Below are 24620 nucleotides of genomic sequence, written 5' to 3'. Positions count from 1 at the left end.
CAAAGTAGATTCATTTAAGATGGATCTGGACAGATAAATGAGTAGGTGGGAGCAGAGGGATACAAATGCTTAGGAATTGACTGACAGGTTTAGACAGTACATTTGGATCGGCTCAGGCTTGGAGGGCCGAAGAGCCTGTTCCTGGGCTGTAAATTTTCTTTGTTCTTCTTTGTAAATGAGCAGCTAAAAGTCATATTGCATCAGATGAAAATAGAGTATACCAATGGTGGTATTCAAAATATAAAAACATTACCAATAAAAGTTACCAGCATGTTTGAAAATAATGAAAGGTTGCACCAGTGATAAATTACCTGACATCGTATTGTGGTTACAGCCTGGTAATTTTTATTGAATTGAATTTATTGTCACATGTACCAAGGCACAGTGAAAAACTTTTATCTTGCAAGCAATACAGGCAGATCACAGAGTTAAGTAACATAGATAAGTAAATAATAGGTAAAGAGCAGCAAAAACAAAAACACGGGTACAGGCGAATGTTAAGAGTTTGGAGTTCATTCAGTATTCTAACAACAGTAGGGGAGAACTGTTTTGAAACCAGCTGGTGCGTGTGTTCAGGCATCTGTACAGCTTTAAGGAAAAACTGTTAAAGCTAAATCGATTTTTGTAAATTAAAGATTAGCCTGAAGCTAAAAATATCATCTTTAAGTCACCTGACAGTAACACTGCAATTTCACAGGGAAAGGTGAGACATTCCCAGAAACATAAAAGCCCTCATCCAGGATTAAATGAAGTCTTGGCGATTTGCTATTAGAATGTAAATTAGGTACTGACCAAAAAAATAGATTTAGAACCAGAGGAAAGTGACCAGCTATCTCCAAAATGCCAATGCTTAATATGGAGCATGGCTTATTTCTTGTGAAAGATAATCCGGCACTGGCCACCTTAACTCATCTGCTGAGACAGAGAGCTACCGAACTACAGGTAAATTTATAAAGACTGACAATAACATTATGGAAGGATATGTGATAGTAATCAGTAGGTTGCATGCCAGACTTTAAAAAAATTCATTTGGAAATTCCCTGATCGGTGTTGGCATTTAAGTTATACTGTGCTAAGGTATTAATAATGGACAGACTTTCAATTGGACAGGAGCTAAATTTGCAGATACACATATACTGTGACAACACATACTGGAAGCACTGAAGATATTCCTCAGAAAGCATCCTTTCCAGCAAAGTGATTCATAACACAAAAGAGGAAATTGGTAGTATGACAAAATGTTAACAAATTGACAAGACCATCCACGTAGTAGTTGCAAGTTTTGTGGAGATTTGTAGCTCAGATTGAGGTTTTGGTTGTAGGTTTGCTCGCTGAGCTGGAAGGTTCATTTCCAGATGCTTTGTTACCTTACTAAGTAACATCTTCAGTGGGCCTCAGGCAAAGCAATGCTGAAAATTCCTTCTTTCTATTTATATGTTTGGGTTTCTTTGGGTTGGTGATGTCATTTCCTGTGGTGAAGTCACTTCCTGTTCCTTTTCTCAGGGGGTGGTAGATGGGGTCTAACTCGATGTGTTTGTTGATAGAGTTCAGGTTGGAATGCCATGCTTCTAGGAATTCTCATGCGTGTCTTTGGCTTGTCCTAGGATGGATGTGTTGTCCCAGTCGAAGTGGTGTCTTTCCTCATCCGTATATGAGGATACTAGTGAGAGAGGGTCATGTCATTTTGTGGCGAGTTGGTGTTCATGTATCTTGGTGGCTAGTATTCTGCCTGTTTGGCGCAGTCCTTGCATGGTATTTTGTAAATGACGTTAGTTTTGCTCATTGTGGCATTACAAAATTAGGACTATATCTCAAAATGAGGGCAAAAGTGCAGGTCATAATTTTGAGAAAAGAAGAAAATTTGGTATTTACAATCAGATAATGAACTGCAGAAATGCTTGGTGTGTAGTCAATTGATGTTACAGGTATGATTCAAAGTACCATTATGCTATGGACAGTCCTTCAGAGGAAGAAGATGGAGATGCAGATCAGAGAGAGAGAATTTGCTTTAGTCCTCAGAAGCTTCAGCCCAATGGCAACTGCATTGGTGGCAGTATCTTTCCACTGTGCAGTTGCAGTAATACGCAGTGGATGTACAACTACAGAGCAAGCTAAAATGCGATTGAGACTCGATGTACTAAGGATCAGAAAAAGTTAAGGAATTTGAGAGTTCCGTTAGTTTCAGGTTTTGGAATAACACTGAAATCTTTGAAAAGAGTGGTCTTGCCAGAATCAATCATTTCATTAGCACAGAATGCTGGAGAAACCCACTGGGTTGGGCAGAGGGAAAAAAAAAAAGAGTTAAAGTTTTGAATCCAGTATGACTCTCCTTCAGAATCTTCAGTTTGGAATGGTTTTCAGTTTTGAAGTGGTCATATTGGACTCAAAACTTCAACTCTGTTTTTCTCTCTCTCTATATAGATGATGTTGCCATACCTATTGAGGCCCTCCAGCATTCTCAGTCTTGGTTTCATAGTTCCAGCATCTGCAGTATTTTGCTTATGTAGTGTTCAGTGAAATGCAATCATTATTAGGTAAATCAATGAAGAAAGTACAAATGAAGTTTGATATGGAAACATTTAGTGGACAGTGAAGAAAATCTCAGAAAACAACAGGACCTTGATCAAATGGGCCAACAGGCTGAGGAGTGGCAGGTGGAGTTTAATTTAGATAAATTTGAGGTATTGCATTTTGGTAAAGCAAACCAGAGCAGGGCTTATACACGTAATGCTAGGGCCCTGGGGTGTGTTGCTGAACAAAGGGACTAGAGGTGCAGGTGTATAGTTCTGTGGAGTCGCAGGTAGACAGGGAGATGAAGGCGGCATTTGGCGCGCTGGCTTTCACCAGTTGATGCACTGAGTACAGGAGTTGGAATGTCATGTTGTGCTGTACAGTACATTGTTGAGGCTACATTTAGAGTACTGTATCAATTCTGGTCACCCTTCTATAAGAAGGATGTTGTTAAAACTTAAGAGGATGCAGAAAAGATTTACGAAGATGTTACCGAGACTGGGGGAGTTTGGGTTAAAGGGACAGGCTGAATAGGGTGGGGCTTTTTTCTCCCCGGAGTCTGAGGGGTGACATTATAAAATTTTATAAAATCATAAAGGGACATGGATAGGGTGAAAAGCCAAGGTCTTTTCCCCTACTTTGGTTGAATCCAAAATTAGATGGCACAGGTTGAAGGTAAGAAGGGAAAGATTTAAAAAAGATCTGAGGGTTAAGTTTTTCATGAAAAGAGTGGTGCATGTATGGAATGAGCTGCCAGAGGGAGTGGTGGAGGCAGGTACAATTACAACATTTAAAAGGCAGCTGGATGGGTCCATGAATAGGAAGGGTGTTGAGAGATATGGGTCAAGTACTGGCAATACAGGACTGGGTCAGGTGAGGATGTCTGGTCAGCTTGGATGAGTTGGACCAAAGGGTCTGTCTCCATGCTGTGTGACCCTATGGCTGTGACAAATCTATTCTAAATGGAAAATATGTAATTTATAGATTTGGGACACTTTTGGAGTCCTGTAATGGATGATAAACTCGTGTTCTTGACATCAGTGATCGAAATTTAGAAAAAGACAATTGTGTTTTTCCTCATTCCTGAAGAAGGGCTTATGCCTGAAACGTCGATTCTCCTGTTCCTTGGATGCTGCCTGACCTGCTGCGCTTTTCCAGCAACACATTTTCAGTTCTGATCTCCAGCATCTGCAGCCCTCACTTTCTCCTTAAAAATTATAGAGGCAAGTTACTGATCAATCATATAAAAAGGCAAAACTTTTAGTAAAGGATGTGTAGTATAATAAGCTCAAAAGATGTGATCGATGTGAGATTTGTTAGAAGTATCAAAGAATACAATTATGGCCTATAGAAGGTCTGCCTTAGCAGAAGATTTCAACAAGGTGGTGGCACTGGTTTAAAAAGATATAGAATAAAACAAAGAGAGGATCAAACTGCCACAATAGACAGTTTGTCTGATGGTGGACAGATCAGTTCAGATGGTCAATGAAGCCATTGGTCCCCAAGGACAAAGTCTAATATTTACCAGAATGTAACTATTAAAAGTCAGACAGGGAAAGTCACTGGAAAATATCAATGCTTGATGGACATATCAGATGAGGGACAGGAGTTCATGCCCATAGGATTGGGAACATGGAGTCCAAAAGATGGAAGGCAAGGAAGTGCAGTACAAGTTCAAACATTTGGTCTGAGAGCAAACATGCTCCCAAAAAGAGATCATGAACCATTAAAAGAAAGCCTTAGGAAGGGGAGGTCAAACAGCAATAGCTAAAACATGGATAGAAGGCAAGGTAGAGGGCACAATTTGACAATGACAAGAAATATAGTACAAAACAGTAATACCACCATGAGCAGAAGCCATGTGATCAGGAAGTCTTAGTGGCAATGAACAAACTAGAAGATAAGTTTTTTAAAAAAAGCAAGAACTGAATTTGGAGGGGTACCATATAGGGGACAACCAGCCCTATCACAAAGCTGGATACACATGGAAAAAATGTCTCCTATTGGCAATTGCGAAAACAAGGCTCGAATCACAAGATTTTGAAGAAAAACCGGGGGCCAGGATGGAAGGGTAGAATTACCAAAGGCAACAACAGTGAACTTTATTTTGGCTTCATGAGAAAATCTTGGAAATGCAGATCAATTGATATAAAAGCCGCATTTCTGCAGCGATCAGCTGAAGAAGGATGTGTTTCGTCATCCTTCAAATGATGCACTAAATGCAGTGTATTTTGCTTAAGTGATGCCTCTACAGTTTGCTACTTCTCAGTAAGGTCTGTTTTATTAAGGTTATTATATTTAAATTTAAAGCAGGCCTTGTTTTGTTTCAGTGGAGCCATGAGGTGCAGTTTTACGCTTCTTTATGATACACTTTTTTGGGGGGGTGGGGTGGCGAGTGAGAGTGAATTTATATGCATGGTCAGATTTAAAGCAGATTTAAAATTAGTATTCAGAATTTTGGGGCTTTTACATACGTTAGGTTGGAAATCAGGGAGAATGGATCAAGTGTCACTTTGGATCAGCAATCTTTATATGAAAGATGATCGAGCCAATGCTATTCATCAAGATACAATTAAACAAGAAGATGCAGTGGACATTTGAATTGGCCTGGCACCCAATAAGGCCAGATACCAATTCTGAGTAATAAAGTTAAGTACAACTATGAAAAATCCCTATGTGGCAAATATTTCGGCAAACAACATTGGAAAAATTAAAAATGGAGCATGCATTTTGAAATTTCCATCACTGGTCAAAGCCACGAACATGAAACAACTGATCTTTAGTAATTCTTACTATGCAAATCTCTGTCTTGTGATTTCTCCTCATAGGAGCATTTATCATTTTTATCTGTGGGATAACTACACCAGCAACCATTCCAATACACACAAACGAAGCTGTATCAGAACACTATTCCAACAAGCCACCACACACTGCAGCACAGACGAACTTCGGAAAACAGAGGAGAACCATCTATACAACGTATTCAAGAAGAACGGATACTCAAAAAATACAGTGTGCAGATTCCTCAAGAACAAACCACGACAAGCAGACTAAACACAGCCAGAGACCCTAACCACCTTACCATACATCAAAGTAGTTTCAGAAATGACAGCCAGACTACTAAGACCCCTCGGAATCCTAGTAGCACACAAACCCACCAACACTGTCAAACGAAAACTAATAAACTTAAAAGACCCAGTACAACCCATGGACAAAACCAACGTCATCTACAAAATTCCATGCAAGGACTGCCACAAACACTACGTAGGACAAACATGAAGACAGTTAGCCACCAAGATACACGAACACCAGCTAGCCACAAAAAGACACAACCCTCTCTCCCTCGTAGCCCTACACACAGATGTAAAAAACCATTTCAACTGGGACAACACATCTATCCTGGGACAGGCTAAGCAAAGACATGCCAGAGAATTCCTAGAGGCCTGGCACTCCAACCACAACGCCATAAACAAACACACAAATCGAGTTACCAATCTATCAACCCCTCAGAAAACGAACAGGAAATGACATCACCACAAACCCCTGGAACCCCATTCAGGCCAAACATATAAATACAAAGCAGGAGACAACAGCTTCGCTTCACTTGGAGGTCGCCACTGATGATGTTACCTAGCCAGGTAATGAAACGTCTGGATATCAAAACTACAGCTCAGCAGCAAACCTACACCCCATAATGTACTATGTTTGTTTCTTTTATTATACATTCATTTATTTGAAAAGAAAAAGAAAGTCTGTTATTATCTGAGATGATCATAAGGAATGCTCAAGACCTATTGGAATTAGGGAACAGGTGACGGATACATTAACTTGGTTAATTGTGTATCAATTAATTGTTTAAATACAGGGAGATAATAATCAGTGTGACGTGTTTTATGGAGTGTGTCTAAATTAAATAAAACTCCCAATAAAAGTTTAGACTTGAACTGCTTTTAAAAAGCCATTTTCTACTGTACAACAATTGGTATTTTTATAATTTTTGTGTCTATAACTTCGTTTTAAGAACTTTCTCTTTATTCTGAAGGAACTTTCAGTCAAAACTTCCAACAAACTAACATTTATGCTGTTTAAACAAAAACTTGGTTGCTAGTCTGTTTTAACTGAAATCATGACATATTAAAAGGGCTAACACACAAGTTACATTAATTTACAGTTTATCAGTCATGTGGTGGACACACCGGATGTTCTTCACAGAACCATACAATAGTTTTATCGTAACACTGGAACGCACATGATTGAAGAACCCATTATCACAGGATGAAAGATGAATGGGACTTCAGACAGTTGGGATAGGTCAGAATTTTGAATGAGTTCAATTCTTTCGAGAATGCAATACTGGAGACCAGCCAGGAAAGCACTGGAATAAATAGCTCTTTTAACATTAGATTTATTGGAGTGTCAACAACAAATTAGGCAGAAATGGAGTGTTACTGAGTTACAAACAAACATACATACCATTCTGACTCAGTATTTTGCCATTCCTTTACTGCCATTGGCTCAAAAATCCCAGAACTCTCTTCCTAGCAGCATTATGGGTGTATCTATCACATGATCTTCAGTGGTTCAAGAAGGTGGTTCACCACTGCTTTCTCAAGGGAAATGATGAATAAACAACAAATGCTGGCCTAACCAGTAACAGCACATCCTGTAAAAGAATAAAGAAAATGTTGGAGTGGATAAGAGGCCTTTATCTCAGTTCAGGGTGAAAAGAGACACCAGCACCAAAACAAAGGACTGGGGAGTTTAAAGGAAGTAGCTTGTAGTAGAAAGGGACAGATTCAGTAGAAATGGGCCAAACAAGTTGAACAACTGGGAAGGGAAAAATTAGCTGAAGTAAAACCTCAAGACCTATTGGAATTAGGGAACAGGTGACGGATACATTAACTTGGTTAATTGTGTATCAATTAATTGTTTAAATACAGGGAGATAATAATCAGTGTGACGTGTTTTATGGAGTGTGTCTAAATTAAATAAAACTCCCAATAAAAGTTTAGACTTGAACAGTTGACGTTATATCAGGAGATGATGCACAGAGACAGCAATCTGAAGATACTATCAAAGGCATTTTAAGTTAGCCAAATGGTCACAGTTGGAGGCAAATGAGAAAAGAAGGAATCATATTGGTGGCAGCACAATTTCTTTCAATGATTGAAAAATACCATAAGTAATAACTTTTATTGAAAAAAAATGTGCATGCCTTTAAAATACAGATAATAATTACGTACAAACTAATATATATGCATAAACACTAATCTGATGCAGTACATTAACAATGGTATGGTTGTTCCTATTTGCATTCCCAGATCTTATGACTTTGAAATTATTTTAGACTGATTTTTGTTCATAATTTGTTGACCATGTTCACTGGGTTTCTCTGTTACCTTGAGGCTGCGTATATGGGTTTGTGGGCCTAGCTTTTCACCTTTTAGGCAAGCGTCAGGAGTTGGGTAATTTCCCAACATCACAATCCATACCCAGTTTGGCAGTTCCCACCTGTGCTATTTTTTATGATAAATGAGCAGGCTTGAGTTGGAGCCATTGCCTCTGGAAGCAGTGATTACCAAGGCAGGAAGCTTGGAAAATTCACATCAGTTCACTGGGGCACCAGCCCAATTCTGCACATGGCTGCTCATCAGCCTTCTCTCAAGCAACCTACCCCATGACCCCCTCACCCATTTTCAGTGAAGACTGAACTCTTAAACCCTATGATAACATTGGGAAGTCTTTGAGATACTCAAGTAATTATCAAAATAAACAAACAAACATTCACAAACTTTAATCTTATTGTCTGTTTATAAAACTATCAAACCAAAAAGGTGGAAGTTCCATTAACAGCTGGGTCAACAATCCCTGCTGAACAGTTAGATTTGGCATTCAGGCAAGCATTCATAATGGGATTTCAGCTGTAGAAAAACTAGTTGTACAACACACTCTAATCTATTTGAATTGAATTGAATGGAATTGAATTTATTGTCACGTGTACTGAGGCACAGTGAAAAGCTTATTGTGAGCTGTTGCGAGCAATACAGGCAGATCACAGAGTTAAGTACCATAGATAAGTAAATAACAGGTAAACAGTGGCAAAAACAAAAACACAGGTACAGGCGAATGTTCAGATTTTGAGAGTCCATTCAGTATTCTATCAACAGTAGGGTAGAAACTATTTTGAAATGGCTGGTGCGTGTGTTCAGGCATATATATGTTCTCCTCGATGGTAAAGGTTGTAGAAAAACATTGCCAGGGTGGGATGGATCTGTGAGAATGCTGGCAGCTTTTCCTTCACAGCGGGCCTGGTCGATGGATTCTATAGCTGGGGGGTTGGCCTTTGAGATTGTCCAGGCCGAGTTCACCACTCTCTAACCGTCTCCAATCTTGAATGGTTTAGTTGCCACACCAGGTAGTGATAAATCCAGACAGTATGCTCTCAATAGCGCACCTATAAAAATTTGCCGAGAGTGTTCACCTTCATGCCAAATTTCCTCAGCTGCCCGAGGAAGAAGAGACATTGTTGAGCCTTTGTAACCAGTGCATCCAACATGAAGAGTCCAAGAAAGCTTGTTGTGGATGACCATTCCCAGGAGCTTGACACTATCCACTCATTTCATCTCTGTGCTGTTAATGCGTGGTGGGGTGGGGTGGGGGGGGGCGGGGGGGCATGAGTAACATCCCGCCGAAAGTCAACAATGAGTTTCTTGGTTTTGCCAGCATTGACAGCTAGGCTGTTCTCAGTGCACCATTTTTCCAGGTTTTCCACCCCTGCCTGTAGTCTGTTTCATCGCCATCTGAGATTCAACTGACTATGATGGTGTCATCAGTGAACTTGTAAATGACATTAGTCTGGTATTTGGCAACACAGTAATGGGTATACAGCGAGTACAGTAGGGTACTGAGTATACAGCCTTGGGGGGCCCCAGTGTTGAGTGTTAGTGAGGATGAAATATTGTCCCCAATCTTCACTGATTGTGGCCTGTGGGTCAGGAAACTGAGGATCCAGTTGCAGAGAGTGGGACTTTGACCAAGATCACTAAGTTTCATAATCAGTCTCGAGGGGATAATAGTGTTGAAGTGTGTTCAACACTACTATCCTCATTGTCTACTGCCCTCAAAACTCCCACGTAATGGGAAAGGAGGCAGGAAATATGAAATTGGTTCCTGTTTATTAAAAATTCTTCTACCTCCATCTTGACATGATCAGAGGTGTAAATATGTTTGCAAAAGCGTCACTTCCACTTTACTGTCAACATAGAAAAGTTAGAACAATTTAGGTACATTGTTCATTTATTAATTTCTGACATTATTTTGACAAGACAAAAATGTTCTCTGTCATAGAAATCTAATTTGAATTAAAGTATATATTACAACTTTTCCAGGTGTAATTGGCAACAATCAGTGAGTCTACCGGATGACATAGTTCAAGTTGAATCTTCTCATGGAGAAGAATACAAATGAGTTCAGGAGACAATTAAGACAATTCTTTCAAGTAGGCTTTCCAAATTACACAGTCAACTAGGTACTGAAGTACCTCCAGTGAAATGCAGTCTTAGGGGATGAGATTAAACTGCCAAAACATAAGCTGTCAATGAAGCAGTCCATGACAGAGCAGTTGCAAGAGATTTTGCAAGGTTAGTTCATTGAAAGAGAAGTCAAAATTTATGAGATTTGGTGACCCAGTGTCACTATTATCAGATTGGTTTGATGAGAACTATGTGGGATCTGTCTTCATTGCATCAGCTATTTGATGTGATTTGTGGGGTGTTCAAAGAGAGAGTGAGAGTATAATAATAATTATGGATGTTAAAGTATACATTTTATATACATATCTAACAGATTGTTTTATTTTTCTCACTGCTGAAAAGTTTAGTTTGCTGAAAAACATGGAATATTGTGGCTGTATTTGCTAAATACCCAGGACCTCAAATACCAAATACTGTAAACAAAAACTATTGCTAGTTCTAAACCATGTTGTATCATAATTGGCTGTTTCATCAGGGATTCGAACAGACCTTTCACATCCTGTATAGTTTTGACGAAGCCCAACCCTGGCTTCATGAGAGTATTACATCTTTTTGCAGGGCACCCCTGCCTACTCTGGCTTTAACAGTTTCATGAGGGACATTAAACCAATTACCTTAATCAAACAAAACGTGAACATAGAATTGGACAGTTGGTTGGTAAGAGAGGCAAATTGTTGTTACTTCTGAATTCTGTACATCCTTAGTGTTGGTCATTCCTTTCAGAACTGGACTACCTATGACATACTTCATAACCCCAGGAGTTCAAAGCTTTCCTTCAATGTTTTACAATTTCAGTTTTTCTTCCTTTTGACATTTTGCCATTTTAGTTTTCAATGTAGCACCATTATTTAAGAAAGGCTGCAAAGAAAAGCCATGGAACTACAGACCAGTTCGTGGTGGGTAAGTTTTTGGAGGGGATTCTGAGAGACAGAATTTGAGAAGGTAAGAACTGATTAAGGATAGTCAGCATGGGTTTGTGCATGGAAAATTGTATCTCAAAAATCTGATTGAAATTTTTGAAAAGGTGATCATAGACTGGTTAGAAAGGTTAGATCACATGGGATTCTGGGAAAGCCAGCCAACTGGATACAAAATTGGTTTGACAGTGGGTGGTGGTAGAGAGTTGTTTTTCAGACTGGAGCCGGTGACCAGCAGTGTGCCACAAGAATCACTTATATAAACAATTAGGATGAAAACATAGGAGGCGTGGCTACTAAGTTTGCAGACTGACATCAAAATTGGGGATATTGTAGACAGTGAAGAAGGTTATCTCAGAATATCTTAGATCAAATGGGTCAGTGGCCTGAAGAAAAGGAGTTTAATTCAGATAAATATGAGGTGTTGCATTTTGGTAACTCACGGCAGGACTTATACGGTAAATGGTAGGATCCTGGAGAGGTTTGTTGAACAGAGAGACCGAGGGGTTCAGGTAGATAGTTCCTTGAAAGTGGCATCACAGGTAGACAGGGTGGTCAAGGAGGCATTGGCACACGTGCCTTCATCAGTCACAGCATAGTTCAGGAAAAGTCAAAACAACACAGAGAGAGAGAGAGAGAGAGAGAGTTACTGCTAGAGGAACCTGTTTGGGCGAAGTTCTCAGCATAGAATCAGATAAGTTAATCATTGTGTTAAGTGTGTTCAACAGAAAGGCTGCAGTATTGAGTAGAGTGGGTTTTTTCTAGTTGTGTGTTTTTGGAGATACGTCTCTTGATTAAAATTAAAATATAAGCCATAACTATTAATTTAACCTGGGGCAGTGTTTTGTAGGGGAATAAGACGGTGTTATTTTCTGGGTCTGTAGATTGTGAAGGAGCAAAAATGGCCTTCAGTACAGTGATATGTACTTCTTGACAGATGTGGGAGTTTAAAGAGAGTTTAAGGGTTATTGTGGATTATATCTGCCATAAATGTTGTTGGATGCGAATATTAATCAGATCGAATGGATCGGTTGGAGATACAGTTAGAAGCAATGAGGAATTTGCAACAGCAACAGTATGTGATGGATGGCAGTTATAGGAAGGGGGAAAAGTCTCAGAATCAGTCACATAGATGGGTTACCTCCAGGAAAGGTAAGAGAGGTAGGCACGGAGTGCAGGAGTCTTTTGTGGATATACCCATTTCAAACAGGTATGCTCTTTTGGAAAATGTAGGGGGTGATGGATTCTCAGGGGAATGTAATACAAACAGCCAAGTTTCTGGTATTGAGACTGGCTCGAATGCAATGAGGGGTACGTCGGCTTCCAAGAGATCAATTGTGTTAGGGGATTCTGTAGTCCGAGGTACAGACAGACGTTTCTGTGGCCAGCAGCGAAAAAGCAGAATGGTGTGTTGCTTCCCTGGTGCCAGGATCAAGGATGTCTCAGAGAGGGTGCAGAATGTTCTCATGGGAGAGAGGAGCCAGCAAGAGGTCATTGTGCACATTGAAACCAACGATATAGGAAGGGAAAAGGTTGAGATTCTGAAGGGAGATTAGAGAGTTAGGCAGAAATTTAAAAAGGAGGTCCTCAAGAATGGTAATATCTGGATTACTCCCAGTACTATGAGCGAGTGGGGGCAGGAATAGGAAGATAGAGCAGATGAATGCATGGCTTAGGAGCTGGTGTGTGGGAAAAGGATTCACATTTTTGGATCATTGGAATCTCTTTTGGGGTAGAAGTGACCTGTACAAGAAGGACGGATTGCACCTAAATTGGAAGGGACTAATTTAATGGCAGGGAGACTTGCTAGAGCTGCTCAGGAGAATTTAAACTAGTAAAGTGGAGGGGGGGGGGAGGGGGGGGGGGGGGAGAGAACCCAGGGAGATAGTGAGGAAAGAGATCAATCTGAGACTGGTACAGTTGAGAACAGAAGTGAGTCAAACAGTCAGGGCAGGCAGGGACAAGGTAGGACTAATAAATTAAACTGCATTTATTTCAATGCAAGGGTCCTAACAGGGAAGGCAGATGAACTCAAGGCATGGTTAGGAACATGGGACTGGAATATCATAGCAATTACAGAAACATGGCTCAGGGATGGACAGGACTGGCAGCTTAATGTTCCAGGATACAGGAAGGATAAAAAGGGAGGCAAATGAGGAGGGGGAGAAGCATTTTTGATAAGGGATAGCATTACAGCTGTGCTGAGGGAAGATATTCCCAGAAATACATCCAGGGAAGTTATTTGGGTGGAACTGAGAAATAAGAAAGGGATGATTCACCTGTTTGGGATTGTATTATAGACCCCCTAACAGTCAGAGGGAAATTGAGAAACAAACTTGTAAGGAGATCTCAGCTATCTGTAAGAATAATAGGGTGGTTATGATCGGGGATTTACTTTCCAAACATAGACTGGGACTGCCATAGTGTTAAAGGTTTAGATGGAGAGGAATTTGTTAAGTGCGTACAAGACAATTTTCTGATTCAGTATGTGGATGTACCTATTAGAAAAGGTGCTAAACTTGACCTACTCTTGGGAAATAAGGCAGGACAGGTGACTGAGGTGTCAGTGGGGGAGCACTTTGGGGCCAGCGACCATAATTCTATTAAATTTAAAATAGTGATGGAAAAGGATAGACCAGATCTGAAAGTTGGAAGTTCTAAATTAGGAGAAAGTGAGGTCTGCAGATGCTGGAGATCAAAGTTGAAACTTTATTGCTGGAACAGCACAGCAGGTCAGGCAGCATCCAGGGAACAGGAGATTCGACGTTTCGGGCACAGGCCCTTCTTCAGGAATGAGCAGAGAGTGTTCAGCAGGAGAAGATAAAAGGTAGGGAGGAGGGACTTGGAGGAGGGGAGTTGGAAATGTGATAGGTGGAAAGAGGTCAAGGTGAGGGTGATAGGTCGGAGTAGGGTGGAGGCGGAGAGGTCAAGAAGACAACTGCAGGTCAGGAAGGCGGTGCCGGGCTGGAAGGATCCGGCTGAGACAAGGTGGGGGGAGGGGGGGATGAAGAAACTGGTGAAATCCAAGTTCATCCCCTGCGGTTGGAGGGTTCCCAGTCGGAAGATAAGACGCTCCTCCTCCGACCGTCGGGTTGTTGTGGTTTGGCGGTGGATGAGTCCAATGACCTGCATATCCTCGGTGGAGTGGGAGGGGGAGTTGAAATGCTGTGCCACAGGTTGGTTGGGTTGGTTCGTCCGGGTGGCCCAGAGGTGCTCTCTGAATCGCTCCGCAAGTAGGCGGCCTGTCTCCCCAATATAGAGGAGGCCACACCGGCTGCAGCGGATGCAGTAGATGATGTGGGTGGAGGTGCAGGTGAATCTGTGGCGGATATGGAAGTTTCCCTTGGGGCCTTGGAGAGAAGTGAGGGGGGAGGTGTGGGCGCAAGTGTTGCACCTCCTGCGGTTGCAAGGGAAGGTGCCGGGAGTGGTGGTTGGGTCGGTGGGGGGTGTGGATCTGACAAGGGAGTCGCGGAGGGACTCAAGACGGTATTAGGCAAGAACTTGCAAAAGCTGATTGGGGGCAGATGTTCGCAGGTAAAGGGACGGCTAGAAAATGGGAAGCTTTCAGAAATGAGATAACGAGAATCCAGAGAAAGTATATTCCAGTCAGGGTGAAAGGAAAGGCTGGTAGGGATAGGGAATGCTGGATGACGAAAGAAATTGAGGGTTTGGTTAAGAAAAAGAAGGAAGCATATGTCAGGTATAGACAAGATAGATCAAGTAAATCCTTAGAAGAGTATAAAGGCAGTAGGAATATACCTAAGAGGGAACTCAGGAGGGCAAAAAGGGGACATGAGATAGCTTTGGCAAATAGAATTAAGGAGATCCAAAGGGTTTTTACAAAGATATTAAGGACAAAAGGGTAACTAGGGATAGAATTGGACCCATCAAAGATCAGCAGCTGGTGGAGCCACAGAAAATGGGGAAGATACTAGATGAGTATTTTGCATCAGTATTTACTGTGGAAAAGGATATGGAAGATATAGACTGTAGGGAAATAGATGGTGACATCTTGCAGAATGTCCAGATTACAGAGGAGGAAGTGCTGGATGTCTCGAAACAGGTAAAGGTGGATAAATCCCCAGGACCTGATCAAGTGTACCCGAGAACTCTGTGGGAAGCTATAGAAGTGATTGCTGGTCTCTTGCTGAGATATATTTTATCATTGATAGTCACAGGTGAGGTGCCGGAAGACTGGTGTCTAACTTGGTGGCACAGTTTAAGAAGGGTGGTAAGGACAAGCCAGGGAAATATAGATCAGTGAGCCTGACCTCGGTGGTGGGCAAGTTGTTGGAGGGAATCTGGAGGGACAGGATGTACATGTATTTGGAAAGGTAAGGACTGATTAGAGGTAGTCAACATGGCTTTGTGTGTAGGAAATCATATCTCACAAACTTGATTGAGTTTTTTGAAGACGTAACAAAGAGGATTGATGAGGGCAGAGCAGTAGATGTGATCTTTATGGACTTCAATAAGGCATTCGACAAGGTTCCCCGTGAGAGACTGATTTGCAGGGTTAGATCTCATGGAATACAGGGAAAACTAGCCATTTGGATACACTCCACTGGCTCAAAGGTAAAAGACAGAGGGTGGTGGTGGAGGGTTGTTTTTCAGACTGGAGGCCTGTGACCAGTGGAGTGTCACAAGGATCGGTGCTGGGCCCTCTACTTTTTGTCATTTACATAAATAATTTGGATGCGAGCATAAGGGGTACAGTTAGTAAGTTTGCAGATGACACCAAAATTGGAGATGTAGTAGACAGTGAAGAGGGTTACCTCAGATTACAACAGGATCTTGACCAGATGGGCCAATGGACTGAGAAGTGGCAGATGGAGTTTTATTCATGTGAGATGCTGCATTTTGGGAAAGCAAATCTTAGCAGGACTTATACACTTAATAGTAAGGTCCGAGGGAGTGTTGCTGAACAAAGAGACCTTGGAGTGCAGGTTCATAGCTCCTTGAAAGTGGAATCGCAAGTAGATAGGATACTGAAGAAGGCGTTTGGTGTGTTTTCCTTTACTGGTTAAAGTATTGAGTACAGGAGTTGGGAGGTCACGTTGCAGCTGTACAGGACATTGGTTAGGCCACTGTTGGAGTACTGCATGCAATTCTGATCTCGTTCCTATCGGAAGGATGTTGTGAAACTTGAAAGGGTTCAGAAATGATTTACAAGGATGTTACCAGGGTTGGAGGATTTGAGCTATAGGGAGAGGCTGAACAGGCTGGGGCTATTTTCCCTGGAGCGGAAGCTGAGGGGTGACCTTATAGAGGTTTACAAAATTATGAGGGGCATGGATAGGGTAAATAAGCAAAGTCTTTTCCCTGTGGTCAGGGAGTCCAAAACTAGAGGGCATAGGTTTAGGGTGAGAGGGGAAAGATATAAGAGAGACCTAAGGGGCAGCTTTTCCTCACAGAGGGTGGTACGTGTATGGAATGAGCTGCCAGAGGAAGTGGTGGAGGCTGGCACAATTGCAACATATAAGAGGCATTTGGATGGGTATATTCATAGGAATGGTTTGGAGGGATATGGGCTGGGTGCTGGCAGGTCTAGATTGGGTTGGGATATCTGGTCAGCATGGATGGGTTGGACCAAAGGGTCTGTTTTCATGCTGTACATCTCTATGACTTACAATGTCATGTTACAGCTATTCAAAACATGAGTAAGGCCACATTTGGAGTACTACATACAATTCTAGTTGCCCTGTTACAGGAAGGATGTTGTTTATCTAGAATGGGTGCAAAAAGGATTTACAAGGATGTTTCTGAGACAGGGAGGTTTGAGTTATAAGGAGAAGCTAAATAGACTGAGACTTTCATCCCCTGGAGTATCAGAGGCTGAGGGGTGACCTTATTAGAGGTTTATAAAATCATAAAAGACATAGATAAAGTGAATAGCCAAAGTTTTTGCTCAAGGGCAGGAGGGCATAAGTTTAAGGCAAGGGGGAAAAGATTCAAATGGGACCAGAGGGGCAACGTTTTCACACAGAGGTTAGTGCGTATATGGGATGAGCTGCCAGAGGAAGTAGTAGAGGCATGTACAATGACAACATTTAAAAGGCAGGTGGATGGGTACATGAATAGGAAGGGTTGAGAGGGATATGGGCCAAATGCAGAAAAATGAGACTAGTTTAGTTCAGGAAACTTGGACCAAAAGGCCTGTTTGCTGTGCTCTATGACTCTTACTTAGTTTATGTCTCCATTACCTCACAGAGGTAATCTTATACTTGCCACAATTGCCTGTTTTTCTTTTAAGTAAGTTGTATTAACAACCTTTCTCTGAATACAAATATGTTTTTGTCCTCCACCTCATTACAATCCCTTCTATAGACTCTTCAGAATTGAAAGGCAAACATTTTTGAAATTTTTCTCAAAATATTATCCTGGCCTTTTCTTTTACAATGTTTACTGATCCATAACCTATATTTCCTAGGTTTTTTAATGTAGATAAGTGAAATCTCCTTCCAAATTTGTTTCTGAATTTCCTGCTGACTACTGGGGGACCTACAGTACAATACCAATAAGATTGTTGTGTCCATGGCATGATTTAAACATTTGTAACAGTATAAAACCTGAAAGCATTGCAAGTTGTAAGGGGGCTTGCATAAAACCTCAAAAGTTAGTGGGACAGATTGATTGATGGCAGATGGCGGTTTCATGTGGTGAAACATGAGAAGAAAAAAAAAGGGAGAGTTGAAAATAGAAGATACAAACATAAAATGGGCACAGCAGCAGAGACACCTCAGTTTATATGCATATCACATGAAAGATGGCAGGACAGGTTGAGAGAGCAATTAATAAAACTGATACTATTCTCGGCTTTATTAATAAGGGCAGAGAGTACAATGCAGTTCTCAGTTTTTTTTGAACTTGTATAAAGACACTGGCTTCAACGTTTAGGAAGGATATGAAATAATTGGAGAGCACGCAGAAAAAAATCTATGAGAAAATAGTTTCAAAAGTTCGGAACGTCTGTTACGAACATAGGCTGGACACTTAGAACTATTTCTGTTGGAGAATATGGCAAAGGCACCTGATGGGTGTATTCAAAATCACGAGGCATCAGAACAGAATGCACATGGAGAACCCATTCCTACATTTCCTGTTTTTGCTCTAATCGATCTTTTTCACATTCACAGCTCTCCAGCACATAGAAAGGAGATTACACTCAGTTCGAAATTTATTTAGAGGCTTGTGACTCGATAGATAATTAACAATTCCCATGCGAACAACATGCTGGAAGGTCAAAACTGACAAGCCTGCTTTGCCATTCAATACGATCATGACTATCATTCATCTAAGTCCCCACTTTCTTTCCTTATTGATTCCTTTAGCCCTAAGAACTATAACTAACTTCTGCTTAAAAACATTGAATGTTTTGGCCTCAACTGGTTTCTGTGGGAGAGAATTCCGCAGGCTCACCACTTTCTGAGTGAAGAACTTTCTCCTCATCTCAGTACTGAACGGGTACTCCATATCCTTAAACTATGACTTAGTACTGAATGGCTTACCCTGTATTCCTTAAATTGCGACCCCTGGTTCGAGACTCCTTGGTTATCACGAACATCCTGCATTCACCTGGTCTAGTCTTAGACCAACATGGAAACAGACCCTTCGGTCCAACTCATCCATGCCAATCAAATATCCTAAATTAATCTAGTCCCATTTACCAGCACTTGGCTCATATCCCTCTAAACCCTCCCTATTCATATACCCATCCAGATGCCTTTTAAATGTTCTAATTGTACCAACCTCAACCTCTTCCTCTGGCAGTTCAATCCATACACGCACCACCATCTCCATGAAAAAGTTGCCCCTCAGGTCCTTTTTAAAATCTTTCCCCTTAAACCTATACTCTCTAGTTTTAGACTCCCTTACCCTGAGGAAAAGATCTTGACTATCCACCCTATCCACGCCCCTCATGATTTTATAAATCTCTATAAGGTCACCCCTCAGCCTACGTCCCAGAGAAAATAGTCCCAGCCTCTCCCTGTAACTCAAACCCTCCAACCCCAGCAACATCCTTGTAAATCTTTTCTGAACCCTTTCAAGTTTCACAACACTTTTCTTATAGCAGGAAGAACAGAATTGAACACAGTATTCCAAAAGTGGCCTAACCAATGTCCTGAACAGCCACATCATGATCTCCCAAGTCCTATACTCAAATGCACTAATAAAATCAACATACCAAATGCCTTCTTCGCTATCCTGTCTATCTGCGACTCCACTTTCATGGAACTATGAACCTGCATTCCAAGGTCTCTTTGTTCATTAACACTCCTCAAGACCTTACTATTAAGTGTACAAGTCCTGCCCTGATTTGACTTTCCAAAATGTAGCACTTCACATTTACCCAAATTAAATTCCACCTCCCATTCCTCAGCCCAATCGGCCATCTGATCAAAATCCCATTGTACTGTGAGATATCCTTTTTCGCCGTCCACTACACCTCCAAATTTTGGTATCATCTGCAAACTTACTAACCATACCTTTTATGTTCACTTTCAAATTCTGTTAGAATTCTAGAAGGTTTTGATGAGATTCCCCCCCTCATTCTTTTAAACTACAGTGAATATAGTCCTAACTGAACCAGTCTCCCTTCTTACAACAGCTCTGCTATCCCTGGAATCAGTTCGATAAACGTTTGTGGCACTCGCTCTATAGCCAAAACAACCTTTCTCAGATAATGAGACCAAAACTGTACACAACCACTCCAGGTGTGGTATCACCAAGGCCCAATACAACTATACTGAAAATATAAGCCCTTCTTCGGGCTTATGCCTGAAACATCGATTCTCCTGTTCCTTGGATGCTGCCTGACCTGCTGCGATTTCCCAGCAACACATTTTCAGCTCTGATCTCCAGCATCTGCAGTCCTCACTTTCTCCTCCCAATACAACTATAGCAAAACATCTCTTCTGTACTCAAATCCTTTCACTTTGAAGGCCAACATACTTTCAAGGCCTTCTACACCCTGCATATTTGCATACTTACTTTCAGCAAGTAGTGTACAAGGACATCCAGGTCTCACTGCACCACCTCTTTCCTCAGCTAATCTATCAGCAGTCAGATAATAATTTCCCATCCTGGTTTTATTCAAACTGCATAACTTCACTGTTATCTATATTATAGTTCATCTGTCATACATTTGCCTACTCATTCAACTTTTCCAAATCGCACTGCACTCTTCTCACAGTTCATCCTCTTATCCAAATTTGTGCCATTTGCAGATATGGAAATATTACATTTAAATTCCTTCACTTAGATAGTTCATGTGTATATTGCGACTAGCTAGGGTATAAGCACTGATCCCTGCTGTCCTTGAGAATGTGTTGCTGGAAAAGCACAGCAGGTCAGGCAGCATCCGAGGAGCAGGAACGTTCAACGTTTCGGGTCAGAGCCCTTCATCAGGAGTGCTGTGCTTTTCCAGCAACACACACTCAACTCTGATCTCCAACATCTGCAGACCTCACTATCTCCCTGCAGTACCTACTGAGTCACTGGCTGCCACCCAAAAAAAATGTTTGATAGCTAGAATGCTAAAACAAAAACGAATGCATGGTTTTCAAAAAAAAAGATACATCACATTAAGGCAGGGAAAAAAAAACAAAATGGAGTTAGCAGACCTTGGCTACAAAGGAAGTTGAAGACTTCAGTTGATCAAAGCAGGTAGTTTATAAAACTGGGTACAGTAAAAGGTAATGAGCCTATCATTAGGGGTATTTTAGAACATAACAAAGGAGGATTATCTGATAAAAGGGGAAAACAATGTGAATGTAAACTAGCAAGGAAAAGTTAAACAGTAAGATCTCCTTGAGCAATGTAAATGGAAAAGATTAGTAAAACAAAAAGTGGATCCATTAAACAAGAATTTATAATGGAGAAATAGGGAAATGGCAGAGAAGCCAAACGATTATTTGGTGCCAGTTTTCATGACAAAAAATACAAGAAACATACCAGAAATAAAGATTCAATGGACTAGGGAAAATGAGGAACTGAAAAAAATGTGCAAGTTAAAAAAGTGGTACTGGACAAATTAATAGGACTGAAACTTGATAAAATCCTTGGGCCTGATGAGACGTGGCTGTAAACATTGTGCGCTCACTTGTGATTAGTTTACAAAACTTTATAGATTCTAGGAATGGTGCCTGCAGACGTAATTGTTTAAGATAGGCAGGAAGGAGAAAGTGCAGAACTGCCATCCTGTTTACTGAACATCAAAAGTAGGACAAATAGATTCTAGTATTGATATTCTATTCTATTACAAAGAGACTGTGAGAACTGGATATTTAGAAAGTAATGATCTGATTGGGCAATGTCAAAGATTCATTAAAGAAAAATTACACTTGACCAACCTGTTTTTTTGAGGATGCAACTGGCAAAATGGATAAAGGGGAAAACCAGTGGATGTGATGTATCTGAATTTTCAGAAAGCTGTCAATAAGATCCCACAAAACAGGTCAGGAAATGATAAAGGACAAAGTATATTCAAGACAGTCATCATTATGTTTCTAGAGGCAAGGGATATGGGGACAATGTGGGAGGGAAAAGAAATAGTATTGAGGCAGATGATCTGCTATGATCTGGAATGTCAGAGCAGGCTCAAGGGACTGAAGGACTTATTCTTGCTTCTTTTTCCTTATGTTCCTCCTAATAGTGATCTAGTACCCTGAAATTGTACTAAAAGCTCTGTATCCCTCTGGCTACAGATAAGAGTTCTCGACATCAATGTGGCACAATGAAAATCACCCAAGAACCAAAACAGATTTTCAACATTAGCAGGGTTTACTGTACAGCCAAATTTCACACATTAAAAATGTTTGGAGAGGCTGTATTATAAATGCTACACTCTGCTGTGGCATTACCACCAGAATCTCAAAACATGACATCAATTCAAAACCAATACAACTTTCCTTGGACACAAAACATATGTAACCTAGGAGACACTTCAGCTGTTGATTGCTGACGAAGTACACATTCCAAGCAAGAAACTTCAAATATAAGCATCTCAGCAGAGAAACAATGTTAATATATCAGGTGATCAATTTGAGTAACTGTGTTGCCTGACATTTCCAGCTTTTCATTTTTGAAAAAAAATTTTGATGACAGTACCACACTACACCTAATTGTTCTCTCTTCTTTATAGGGCAGCTTGTTAGCACAGTGATTAGCACTGCTGCTTCACAGCACCAGGGATCAAGGTTTGATTCCAGCCTTGGGCAATTGTGTGCGCGGAGTTTGTACTTTCTCCCTGTAACTGCATGAGTTTCTACCAGGTGATCGGATTTCCTCCCAAAGACCAAAAGATGTGCAGGCTAGATGGATTAGTCCTGATAAATACAAGGTTACAGGAATAGGATGGTACTGGGTGGAATATTCTTTGGAGTTTTAGTGCAGACTAGATAGGCCAAAAGCTCTCTTTCTGCACTGTAGGGTTTATATGATTCACTCTCTTAAATAAAAAGAATGCCCTTTAAATCCTTGAATGTATCACCTGATGGAGTGACGCTCTGAAAGGTAGGGTGCTTCCAATTAAACCTGTTGGACTATAACCTGGTGTTGTGTGATTTTTAACTTTGTACACCCCAGTCCAACACCGGCATCTCCAAATCATGACTTTAAATCCTTGGTTGAGCATAGCTCCAACAAGACCACAAGAAGCCCAACACCCTCCATATCAAAGTAGCTCACTTCATTCACACCCTATCCATCACCTAAAACCGTCGGATTCCATGCCTACCTTGGCTGCACACGAGTTGCAAAATGCACTTAAGTCATTCCTAAAGCTTCGCTGACAATACCCCCTAAATTGCAACCTTTCTCACCTTCAAGGAAGAGCCTGCAAAACATCTGATTGTAAGATGTCCACACACTAAAGTTTTCTGTGAATATTTCCCTTTAAAATCAAAGAAACAAAAACGACAAACGCAAGATTAACTCTGACTGGCAAACGCAACTGTTTGATTAGCTTAAGTTTCAGGCAAACAAATGAGAGCCAATGAGCTGGAGGCTGGGTGGGGAGCTGATCACCAAAAGACCTCTCCTCTGAAGCGGGAATTGACATAGAAGGGCTGCTGTGGACGGAAGGTCGTCAGTAGGCCCCAGGGGTGATCACCTGAGACTTCAGGACAGTGACATTTGAAGGCAGTGGCCTCCCTGAGATACCTTTCCCCCGCCTCCGCCCCGGGGACAGACAGACACATACACACCATCAATCCTGGAAGTGCGGTGACGGCCACCCTGAGGCCCGGGCTCCGAGTAACCGCTCCCTGAGCCACACTCACCAATCAAACCGAAGCCCCTGCACTCCGCGCCGCCGCTCGCGCCGCTCCCTCGGCCGTTATTGATTTGTACCCGCTCCGCTCATTGGCTGCGGCCCGGCGCTGCGCTCGAGGCGGAGAGTTCGGAAGTTCCCGGCGGGGAATCCCCGTCCTCGGCGCCGCCTGACTTCCGTCTTCCTCGCTGCCTTCGACACCCCGCCGTAGACCAAGGAGGAAGGAAACACGGCGACTGTGGCCGGGGCTCCCTCTCCCTCTCCTCTCCTGCCCGGCCCTGAATACAGATCCATGCAACCCGCGCTCTCTAAATCAAGGCCGGCGACACACGTGGGCCTGGCTTGGGCCCGACAATGCAACTGTCCCATTAGGCCACACCGAAGGAAGATGTTCAAATCAAACCAAATATGAAACAGCCACGAAAACAAAACGGAAACGTTTCCCAATAAATTCCCAATTTTATTGTTGATACGACCCTCTGCTGTGCCCTCTGATCATGGAAAGTATCAACACCAAGTGGATTGGCCTTGCCATGGGCGCAGCCTGGAAGAGAGGCAGAAAGCCACTAAAATACAATTGTTCTGAAAAAAACAATACTTGGAAATGAGCATGCTATTTTGAAGTCCAAAAGATATAACTGACTTGAATGTTTCATTGCTGGTTTTAATGGTTTTTCTGGTGCGGAGACCTCACTACTTGATTCATCTTTTTCCATGGGCTCTGCCATTCCTGGTGGAACAAATTGCTTTTTAAGTGCTCACTGGAATCTAAGATTAAAACTGCAATATGGGTGTAGCTACTTTAACCTTAAACATCTTTAAATCCTGAGTTAGGACTTCCCCCTGAGATCAAGCTGCACACTGATACACATTAAAGTAATATTGGGCTTTACTCCAGATGTGCACTACAACTTACATTACATTACAGTGTGGAAACAGGCCCTTCGGCCCAACAAGTCCACACCGACCCGCCGAAGCGCAACCGACCCATACCACTACATTTACCCCTGCACCTAACACTACAGGCAATTTAGTGTGGCCAATTCACCTAACCTGCACATTTTTGGAGTGTGGGAAGAAACCGGAGCACCCGGAGGAAACCCACGCAGACACGGGGAGAATGTGCAAACTCCACACAGTCAGTCGCCTGAGTCGGGAATTGAACCCGGGTCTCTGGCGCTGTGAGGCAGCAGTGCTAACCACTGTGCCACCGTGCCGCCCAAAAATGATGCTAAGAAATTAAATCCCTTTGCAAAAGCACCATGCCAATATGAATGTAGCCAGATGGTTATAAAAGTCTGGGAGTAAGTTACATAAAAAGAATAGTAATTGTCCTGGAGTGAATTATATGAGGAGTCACAGTCACTCTTGTAGCTTAAACTATTTCCC

General features: G+C 41.7%; 1 long non-coding RNA gene across 1 annotated transcript; it reads right to left on the bottom strand.

Moving 5' to 3' along the window:
* Positions 1-1673: 1673 nt before the first annotated feature.
* On the bottom strand, positions 1674-23263 carry LOC148149631 (uncharacterized). Its single transcript, XR_015757693.1, has 3 exons — positions 23167-23263; positions 6985-7174; positions 1674-3718 (listed from the first exon to the last, which is right to left on the bottom strand). It is a non-coding gene; the product is annotated as an uncharacterized LOC148149631 (long non-coding RNA).
* Between the last annotated feature and the right edge of the window lie 1357 nt (positions 23264-24620).

This window comes from Chiloscyllium plagiosum, unplaced genomic scaffold, assembly GCF_037043375.1.
Source record: "Chiloscyllium plagiosum isolate Xiang-an unplaced genomic scaffold, Cpla_swu_hap1 HiC_scaffold_7, whole genome shotgun sequence".
Lineage (NCBI taxonomy): Eukaryota > Metazoa > Chordata > Chondrichthyes > Orectolobiformes > Hemiscylliidae > Chiloscyllium > Chiloscyllium plagiosum.
The sequence above is the reverse complement of the archived record's forward strand: the minus strand, read 5'-3'. Positions and strand labels throughout refer to the sequence as shown.